At 40.0% G+C, this 11080-nt stretch overlaps 1 non-coding gene across 1 annotated transcript; it reads right to left on the bottom strand.

Moving 5' to 3' along the window:
- Window positions 1–2731: 2731 nt before the first annotated feature.
- On the bottom strand, window positions 2732–2840 carry LOC131398963 (U6 spliceosomal RNA). The gene has a single exon (XR_009217038.1). It is a non-coding gene; the product is annotated as a U6 spliceosomal RNA (small nuclear RNA).
- Window positions 2841–11080: the final 8240 nt, after the last annotated feature.

The raw sequence follows: 11080 nt of genomic DNA, 5'->3' as shown, positions 1-11080 counted from the left end.
ATCCATGGGGGAGAGGGTGGTATAGAAATGCCTGACAGTTTCAAGGTCAGCCAACAGGGAAGCCTTGTGCCTCCCCTTGTGCCTCATTTCTTGGGTGTAGCCCAGGGGGCAGCAGTTCTCTTAGAAAAGCCTGGATTCCATCATGGTTCCTGGGAAGTAGAGGACGGATGCCCAGAGCACCTGGAAGAATGTAACGGGTACAGTCTCACAGAACCCCTTTCAACCCAACATCATCTGGGGACGTTGGCCAAGCAGAAACCTCGCGGCTGTGATGGGAACGTCCAGGTCCACGGACCCAGCGCAAAGATGATGTGAGGAAGAGCTACTGGCACCTCAGTGGAGGTCAACAAGGAGAGGGGCACTGGCCAGATGTCCTCTTCCCTGAGAGAGCATCATTTTCAGAAAGGTTAACTCATTGCTATCATGCAAATATAAAATGAACACGTTTCAAAAGTTGTAGTAATCAAGTCATTAATTAATAAGGGGTGAGTAAGGTTAACATTATTTTAAAGGAGAATTTGAAAGATGGATCAATGGATGGTAGAGTGAATAGATAGATGATAGATAGACAGACAGACAGGTGGATAGATGGATCAATGGATGATGGATGGATAATGGACACATACTTATATATATACGTACAGACATACGTATTAAATCCATGCTATGGATGCTAACTCTAATCATTTAAGATTTATTTTGTTGCTTTAAATTTTTCAAACAATTTTATAAGCTTTAGAGATTTTTGTTTTCTTTTCACATTTCTTTCTTTGCAAAGAAATAGCCTTACAAATAGCAATTTACTACTGGAAATCTGAAGACTGATGAGTTTTTCCCGGCTGCCTTCCAGGGGAACTTCCCCCAGCATCCTGTTGGTGAATTCCGAGTTATCCTCCAAGTAGGGCTGTGGCCGCCCTGAAGGCCAGTGAGGATAGGAGAGCAGTGCTGACGGGGCCAGGCTTCTTCTCAAGGGGAAACGTACAAAGACTTATTTCTACCCTACAGGACACTTTCCCTTGTTTACAATGAACAGTCAGAACACTAATAAGACTCCGTATCTCCTTCCTAAAGGGAAACAGAAACACACCTGTCAGTTCCAACAGGTAATTTCTAAGACCAATCCCCAAATCTGTATGAAAAGATCTTTGCCCAAAGTTTTCAGAATTCCTCCCTTTCTCTCTGCATCCTTCTTCCTTTTGGAGGTGATCTTCCTGAGACACCTCTTTCAGACTCCCGTCCTTGAAACATTCAAACAGTCGGGGTTTCCAGACCAGGGAGGCCACCCCAGTCTTCTGTGACAGTGTTGAGGGCTGGCAATGGGCATGAGGCCAGAGGGAGAGCAGCCCCGTGGAATGCTACAGCCTGCACCCCCTAGCCTCATGGTCCAGGATTACATTCACGCTGCCAGCTCATAGCTGGGTGACCTGGTGCAGGTTACTTATGACTCTCCACCTCAGTTTGCTCATCTGTAGAGATGTGAAAAATAGTACTTCCCTTACAGGTTTATGAAATGGAAACCTGTGCACATCGTCTGTGAGACACACAAATAAAACAGGAATAAATAGTTTGAAAGAATCTTGACGCTGCCTATGGCTTATTGAAACTGTAGAGATAGAGACAGAGAGAGAAAGAGAGAGACACAGGGAGAGAGAAAGAGACTGAGAGAGAGAGATAGAGAGAGACAGAGACAGAGAGAGAGAGAAAGATAGAGAAAGAGATATCTCTTGACCTCTTGGTTACTTGTTTCTTTCCAGCCAACAGGGAAGATTCTAGTGTTTTGAGGACATTTTTGCTACTAATGACTTTTCGTCCTCTTTCCATCTTATTCTTTATAATGTTTAACTTACATATTAAAAGGAATTAGAGCAAAACAGTTAATGAATTTCTCTTCATTTTTTAAATAGTATTGACTGATAGTTTAGTTATTCCTGACTACTTCTTTATAATCTGGTACAGTCCAGTTTTATAGAATGAAAAATTAAGGATAGAAATCATTATCTTGAAAATTCATATTCTGATACTATCTTCTTGGTTTTATGTCTTTATGTGTTATATATGGGAATGAGGATAAAATAGAGAGAGATATATTTGGCTTTAAAGCATTACGATTTTAAAAATAGTGAGGAACATGGCTAGTAATGAAATCCTCAGCTCCTACAAATCACAGAGCAGTGGCGCCACCGTGGGAAGACCTGATTGAGAGGAGCTGTGAGTCAACTGGCCATTCCCTACTTTTCTCTCCCAACCCCTCTACTAAATAGATGCTTTATCTTCTCTGAATGGTTTGCTTCTTACTGAATTTTTCTTTAAAAATACGAGGAGTTCAAACACTTGCATCCAATGGACTTTATTAAAGCAAATAGCAGGAGCTGAGATAAATAAAACTGAAATCAAGCAGAGGAGCAGCTCTCAACAAGCATGAAACACCCTATCTGCCAACCCAAACACAACCACAAGGATAATATGTTGCTGGATATGAGACTTTTCCATGACAATTGTATAAAGTTAGACTTCTGCCCTAAAGTGGAATACTCCCAGGGCATTTTCTCATCATTCCATTGGCTTTGGTCAGTAATTCTGTTCTTAAAAAGACGCAGTCTCCTATTTGGATATGAAATGTACACTTAGCTGTGAAGAGTGAGTTCAGCAGTGACAGGATACTGAGGGTGTGATTGTGCCTCTTTTCTCCTGGTTAGTCGGACTTTCAGTTACCCAGTGTATCCATCTCTTAATACTCAGGCTTCTTCTGTTAGAAATTTGCGTGTCATCCTTGCGCAGGGGCCATGCTCATCTTCTCTGTATCGTTCCAATTTTAGTATATGTGCTGCCAAAGCGAGCACTTCTTCAGTTAGAAATTAACACTTCACTTTCATTCACCAAATGAGTAAAGCAGCATTAATATACTTTAAGATAAAAACTCTCTAGAACATTCTATTTTGACATGGTATGATTTTAAATATCAGAAATGAAGGGAAGAAAACTAGAGTACTGAAGAAGGTGTTTTATGATTCACTTGACTATTTTCCAGCAGTTCTATACACAATTAGAGATTGCTGATGCAATGGTTATTAAGAAACAAAAGTGCTTGATTGCTGCACAATTTCCGGGTGAATGAGGAAAATTAATTCATCAGCATTGCATTTAGTAATAAATATTTAATGGGATATTCTTTTCTAACACATTCAAACCACATACCTTTTAGAGTGTGTCTTGTCACTTGCAGAGCATTAACCAGAATTTCACACATCGTGTTTTAGAGCTGGAGGTCATTTTTCCTTCTATGATCTGATTGAATAAAGGTAGTCCTTTTGATACCAATGCCTAGGTTTTAGATTAAGGGATTTTGAGTCTAGTATCATTTTTTTCCATGACTTTTTTTTTTAACATTCTGAGACACCATACAATCGAAATAATAGGGTAGAGAATTATATAATGTCTGTTTCAAAACCTAGTATCTTCTTCCATTATCCTGCCAAATATTTTTAGAAGTTGTTGCTGTCGTTGTTTTTTAATCCTCTAAAACATTATATGAGTGTGTGGTACTTTATAGCTACATCTTGGGGAAAGTTTCTCTTTTTCTTTTTCTGTTTTTGAGGAAAATTAGCCCTGAACTACCGTCTGTTGCCAATCCTCCTCTTTTTTGCTGAGTAAGATTGGCCCTGGGCTAGCACCCATACCCATCTTCCTCTACTTTATATGGGATGCCACCACAGCGTGGCTTGGTAAGCAGTGAGTAGATCCACTCCTGGGAGCCAAACCTGTGAACCTCGGGCCGCTGAAGCGGAGTGCAGGAACTTAACTGCTACACCACCAGGCTGACCCTACGTTTCTCTTTTTTATATGAAGGAAAACTATGACATGAGTAGGTTGAGCTATTTTCCCAAATATAAATAAATCTTAGAAATAATCATTCGACACAAGGTTCCAATTTATGTTCTCTGGATTTCTGCAATAGCATTGGTTCAGGTGGGTTATTTGTATACTGCAAAATAATGTCCCTAGAAACCATTGACTGGGCAATGGTTTTCAAATATCCATATTTCATTGACTCTAAGGCATCCTTGATTGAAAGGTACACCATCACTTTATGTCACATTAGAAAGAGAAGATGTTGCTAATTAAACTATCACCCAGAATTTCTAATTTAACTTACCAGACAGACCGTTTAATATTTATTTAGAAAAATACTTTCGTCACACATTTCCCTTTTTCATACATAAAACAGTATAAATGAACTGAATTGGTGTTCTTAAAGCTTCTGTCATGTTCTGGAGTTTCTGAACACACGTTTCATGGAGGTGTTAGATCCGTGTACTTCCCAGTGGCAATGGCAGTTTTCTTTGCACCATTAACAGCATTGACGATACAGCGTTTTCTGTGTGCTCTGTTACTGTACCAAAATCTTCTTCTAAACCATTGGCACCCAGTCTGTATGTTTTGATGGACATGCCTAGTTAATAGTGACTGAGTTACGACCACAGATCACAGCAATTATACGATGCGTTGCTGTTTCAGATGTGATAACATGAATGAGAGAGAGAGAGAAAGTCTAAATATAGAGAAGGAGATACACATATATTTATATCCTACTGGTTCTGCTTCTCTAGAGAACCCTGACTAATACACTCCATGTGTTCATAAACAGGAGAATTGCTGAACATTCTATGTAATATTCATACACTGGACTAGTGCTCAGCAACAGTATGCCCAATGTGGTTAAAACCAAAAACAAATTTTCCAACACAGTATTAGTGCTTCATTGTTGCCCAATTGCCTAAGGAATTTTTCTATTCTCTCTTTTGTTTCCCATATATTTGTTTGCAGAACAATGGAATAAAAAATTAGAGCTCTGAGCATTGAACCATTATTGATTGCCCAAATGCATATGCCAGAGATTCATTCAACTCTATTTTCAATTGTATCAGCATCTCCAACCTCTGCTTCTGAAGAGTAGATGTGGAGAATTGGTGGCAGATGTGGAGAACAGATGTGTTAGCATACACTTAAAAAAAAATGTAGAAGTTGGGGCTGGCCCCGTGGCCTAGTGGTTAAGTTCAGCACACTCCACATTGGTGGCCAGGGTTCAGATCCTGGGCTCACACCTACACCACTCATTGGCAGCCATGTTCTGGTTGTGACCCACATACAGAATAGAGGAAGATTGGCACAGATGTTAGCTCAGGGCCAAACTTCGTCAGCAAAAAAAAAAAAAAAAAAAAAAAAAGGAAAAGTTAAGATATACACTCATTGGTCAAAGTTAAGAACTAAAGTGAAAAAATACTTTCAAAAACTGTTGACCTACGTTAGTGGTAATAAGAGAGAGGGTATATAGGCAAATGGTGAGGCTGCGACAACTGAATCAGCGCTGGGCATGCTGGGTGTTACCATACTTAGAAAACTTGTAGCCAGGAAGTTGAAAGCCAATAATTAAAAAAAAAAAAAAAATAAGGACTAGCAATATTGTGTAACATATCTATTTTATCTCGTTGGGCAAGTGAATTTGATTTTAAAATAATACTCTTAGGTGGTAATTTTTCTTTCTCAGAATAAGAAATTATAAGACTTGAAGTGGCAGCAGTGAGCGAAGTTGGTGGCTGTGGAAAGCAGACCAGATACTCAAGTTTTTTCTAGCCATATTATATATGTATATATTTGGTTTATTAATTCTACATTTTTAGATGAAGAGTTTATCCTTTATGCTCAGCAAATCAGAAACACTTGACCAAATTATTCTTAAAGACAAGTTATTTCAGATGTCTCTTAAGTATTACCATGGCAATATGATGGCAATAATAGTATGGAAGTTTGCAGTTTAAATATGTTCAACTTCTGAGCAGATCCTTCCATTTGAGGAGGCTCAACACACGTTCTGTTCATCAAAGAAGTCTCCAGAGGTGGCTGCCTAACAGTTAGGGGCTCTGGTTACTGCGCAACTCATTGTTTGTTTTTCAATAAATTTAGTATAATATACCGAAAAGATGTTTACTATGGTCTCAGTCAGCTTAGGCTGCCATAACCAAATACCACAGACTAGGGGCTAAAACAACAGGCATTGGTTTCCCACAGCTCTGGAGGCTGGAAGTCCAAGATCAAGGCGCTGGCAGATTCCGTGTCTGGTGATGTCCCGCTTCCTGGTTCAGAGAAGGCCTTCTTCTCACTGTGTTCTCACCTGGAGGAAGGGGTGAGGGGGCTCTCTGGGGTCTCTTCTATAAGGGCACTAATCCCATCATGAGGGCTCCACCTTCCTGACCTCATCACCTCCCAAAGGTCCCACCTCCTAACACCGTCACATCGGGGGTTAGGTTTCAGTGTGTGGATTTTGGGGGCACACAAACATTCAGTCCATAACAACTGCCTAGCCATTGTGACCACAACGTCCTACTTTGGCAGAAGTAGTGGGTTACTCTCTGTGTTCACACATGTGGAATAGACCAGTGTGTTTCTAGAGCTGCTCATTCACCAATTCCCATAAAGTAACGTGTCTCAAACCATCTCACTCCAAAACTCTTTTCCAAGCCCCTTATCTGCATAACTCTTAACAGATAATCTCAGTTCCTATTTTATAGAAAAAATACACCCACGCTGTCACATCTGCAAACCGTCCACACTTGCCCACACCTTACTGGTTGGTCTTCTCTTCTTATCTGCTCTCTTTCCTTTGAATTTCATTGTCCTCTCCTGCTGAAGAAACTTGCCCTGATTATTCCTTCTCGTTATTGATATCCTTAACCTCTCCTTCTCACTTGGATCATTCCTGTTGCCTCAAAAACTGTCTCACTAAATGCAAAACACACATACAAGCAAATCCCTCGCTCAGTTGTGAATCCACCTCCAGCTCCAACATGTTGTGGGTACGAAACTCAAGGGATGCTGAAAACCTCAGTCAGCAAGACAAACGATACTTTAGTGTCATATTTAGAAATAAAAAGTAATGCAAAAAATCTCACGACAAACAAAATATCAAAACTTTAAATAAAGAGGAGTATTCCTGATTGATCCCTTTGCCTTGGCTCCAATACGGCTCAGCACGGCGCTGTCCTATTGTTACTCTCTTCTCATTCAGCTCAAACATCCTCCAAGCCTTTTCTGCACTCTCAGTTCCCCCAGTGCTCAGGCTGGCTTCAGCCCTATTAGTGAGGCCACACAGCACCCAAAAATACACCCGGGGCTTCCGAGTCGCCGAGTCCAAAGGAAACATTTCCATTTCTCATCTCACGTGACCCCTGATTAGTTATGTGATCTTGTTAAGATCTTTTAATCTTCCTGGGCCTTGTGTTGTGATTTATAAATAAATCACCTTTTTGTGTAAATAAAAGGCTGATGACTCCTAGAAGATGTCGCTTAAAATGCTATGATTCTCCCACCTCCCCCACTTAACCTCAGACCATGTAGCGATCATTTTGAACCATTTTATTCACCATTACGGCAATATCAGTACTCTAGATTTTAGCATCCCAGCTCAAGTGTGAGTGGCGCTCACCCCCAGGTTCAGATATGTCCAGAGGCTCAGGGCTCTCATCAGTCTATTGTATGACGAGCTTTCTAAGAAAGGAACATTCTTTTTTTTTTTTTATTAATTTTTGTTTTTTTTATTTTTTCCTCCCAAAGCCCCAGTAGATAGTTGTATGTCATAGTTGCACATCCTTCTAGTTGCTGTATGTGGGACGCGGCCTCAGCATGGCCGGAGAAGCGGTGCGTCGGTGCGCACCCGGGATCCGAACCCCGGGCCGCCAGCAGTGGAGCGCGCACACTTAACCGTTAAACCACGGGGCCGGCCCAGAAAGGAACATTCCAAGGGAAGTAAATTATCAAATCCTTGTGGTCTATTAACAATGCCTCCATCATCAGGAGAGAGGTCTATGGTCAGAGCAAGTTCTGTCACTGAAATTACCCTCCACACTGACCCCAGGATTCATCACTGAGGACTGGATAAAGAGGAGCTACTCACAAAAAATGGAAAAAAAAAAAATCTGTGTGAACTTGGGGTCAAAACTCAGCATTTCCTTGGGACTCAATGTTTTGTAGTGTTGGTGTCTTTCATCCTCTAGGGGTGAAGAAGTGTTAGGGTTGAGCAGCGTCACCCTGCCTTCACTTATGGTGTCACGACATCTTGTCAACTGTGGTGGCCTCACTGGCTGTTAGGAGCTTTATGGTCGGCACACTAGTGGCAGTGTCACGGTGTCTGCCTTCAAAGGCGTTGAGAGCAGTGGGGGTTCCAGTCCATGGAGCCAATCTGGAGACTTCCTGGAACGTGTGTGTGAGACACCACCCAGCAGCCCCAAACCAAATAAGGAAGATTTGATTGGGAATGGAGTGTTCAAAAAAACAAAAGTTTCTTCAGAAGAAGTTGCGGTTTTTAAATGAAAACTATGTAACAAATTATGTTTCCCTTTTTGTGTTGATTGCTAGGAAACACATGTCACTTTAATACTCTGCAGAAACAATTTTTGTTATAGATTCCAGGTACAATTACTTCTTGTTTTCCTTATCTGCTTTCTGATTTTTCTTAAATTTTAATTTCATTATTTCTTTGTATATGATATTGTATCATTAGATAGAGAATTTTTTTGAGAGCAGGGAGGATGTGAATTCCAAATAAGTAAGTATGTTCCACCATACCTAATGAGGGAACTATAAGGAAATTAGTGATTTTGATCAATTCCTATCTGACCCAAGTAACAATTTTAAGAAGCCAGGAGAATGTTCTCTGGCCTCACCCCCTGAAGCTCTTAGAAAATAGCTTTGCCTGAAACAGGCAGTGACTGCGGATGTCAAACACGAGACTGTTCTCTTCAGTGGCTTTCTAAATACATGCTTCTGCTGTGTTTGAAATTTCAACCAAATGCTGTCAGATAAATAAATCTCATGAAACATTTTTATGTCATTATTTGTTACACTGAATCTTGACTAGCAGAAAAATAATATTCTTTGAAACAACAGCGTTTTAATTTCTTGTGTTTTATTTAATTTTTTTTGAAGGCCACACTAGCACTTACCTTCAACGGTTTCTATTCAATAAATACATTTGGAAGATTTTGATGGGCATGTATTTATCCGCTAACCTAAAAGGAAGTGAAAACTATTTAGGGTACAAAGCCTAAAAAGTTGAACTATACACTTGCCATCTGTCCCTTCACATTTAATACGGTGAAGAATAGCTTTCATTGTCATTCCGTGTTCAATTTTTTCACGATTTTAATTACTATCCACATAACTGCAAGAGCAGGGGCGGGGGTGGGTATATAAACGAAAGAGGATGTGACCCCACTGTCCTATTCTTTTTTTTGTATCAGCTGCATTTTACTCTGAAAACCGTAAATAGCTTTATTTCTCGTTAATGGAGTAATTTATATGGTACCTAGCATCTTCATTGACAGCCCTTTTTATCCCGTGCCAAATGTGCAGCATTTACTGAATCAATTCCCTGAGTTATGAGGAGCAGCACAGAGCTCGATCCTCACTCCATTCTTCTCAATAACAAAGGAGAAAACGCATTAAAAACTAGCATTGATGGGTCGTTGTGAGATGCAGTCAATGAGCTCTCCCAGCGTTGAAATTAAAAGGCAGTTAGGAGAAAATTGTTTTCTCTGGTCATCAGTCACCATGTGAAAGACCTTTTTCACAATGATTAATTAAAAGCCAAAAAGAGAGAGGGGGGAGTGAACTTTAATAAAGTATCTGGCTGGTTTTCGGTAGCATCACGAGTTAATGGACGGTGGTTTGCCTTGACTAAGTGTTATTGCTCCAGTCCATAATTTCATCTTGAAAATGGGCAAGGGAGTGAATCTTCCTCTTCGTAATTGAGTATTGATTTGAAAATAAATGGCAGTGAAACTCCCACTGAACTGTCAGGATGTATTCTGGACGGCACTGACAATAAATGATTTCTGGTTCCTGTGAAAGCTATGGATCAGCTTGATGCTTAAACACATGGAAGACCACTGCAATCTGCCTTCTGTTTCATCAAGTTGCCTGCGGTCAATAGATGACACAACGTGGGACGTGGTTTTCACGTCTCCCGGGCCCAGCTCAGACTCCATTATGAGCCTCCTTTGTAAAACGTTTCCTCGAATTTGGAAAGCAATTTTAAAACAGCAGGTTTAGACATTCGGCTCCTCTTCCGAATAATAGCTTCCTTCTAAACACTGCACTTACGGAATACTTTTCAATGTATTTTCAACGGAAGGGAGTTAAAATGTCATTATAAATGTTTCAACCGGGTTTGATAGATTTCCTTTACAAGTGGTAAGTAATATAATTGGCTATGATCTATCTGGGCACCAAAATTACAAAGGACACTTTTCATCCTCTAGTTTAGTTTCAAAGTGTTCATGGATTGCCCAACTTCGTCAACGGGACACTGCAGACAGTAGTGAAAGGTGACTTCTGGAAAAAAAAATATCAGAGGAGATTTAGAGGGATATAATGGGATTCTAAAATAAGAACGTCCTTTTATAGAATGCTGCTTGATTGATAAATCCCCAAAATAATACATCAGCGCTCATTGTAAGCATTAAAAGATATGATCTTTGTTTTTCTTGACAGTAAAATCCTTTTAAAACAAAGCTTCACATTTTTCATTCATTTGCACCAGATTCCTGAGTTGGTACTTACCATTTTCACATTATCAGTTTTGTATTTTACTAAAATAAGGACAAAATGCTATCGGTGGAAAGATGTCTTTGTGTCTCTCCGTTTCTAACTAATTACCAAGCTGTGTGTAGTCAAAAGGGTTTCACTAATTACACAGGAAGTCTGTCTAATGTATCTTCTGGTTCTTTAAAAAGAAAAAAAGCCTTCCCAGGTTGTTTCCTTTACTAGGATAGAAAAGTTCTTATATTTATTTGACTTGGGAGAAACTCTTCTGGAGGAGCAATAGGTTTTTAGATTTCCTCACAAGAGCCTTGGAGACTCATAGAAACACAGTGCCCTAAAGCCCCTGGGGTGGCTCACGTGGTTTCCACCCTCCTTCTCTCCATTGATGCGTAGAATTTATTAGACAATAATAATGTCTGGTTGGCACCAATCAAAACAACTAAATGGAATTTTATAAATTATGTTTAAATAGTGTGGGCACATT

The sequence above is a fragment of the Diceros bicornis genome, chromosome 36 (genome assembly GCF_020826845.1).
Source record: "Diceros bicornis minor isolate mBicDic1 chromosome 36, mDicBic1.mat.cur, whole genome shotgun sequence".
NCBI lineage: Eukaryota > Metazoa > Chordata > Mammalia > Perissodactyla > Rhinocerotidae > Diceros > Diceros bicornis.
The sequence above is the reverse complement of the archived record's forward strand: the minus strand, read 5'-3'. Positions and strand labels throughout refer to the sequence as shown.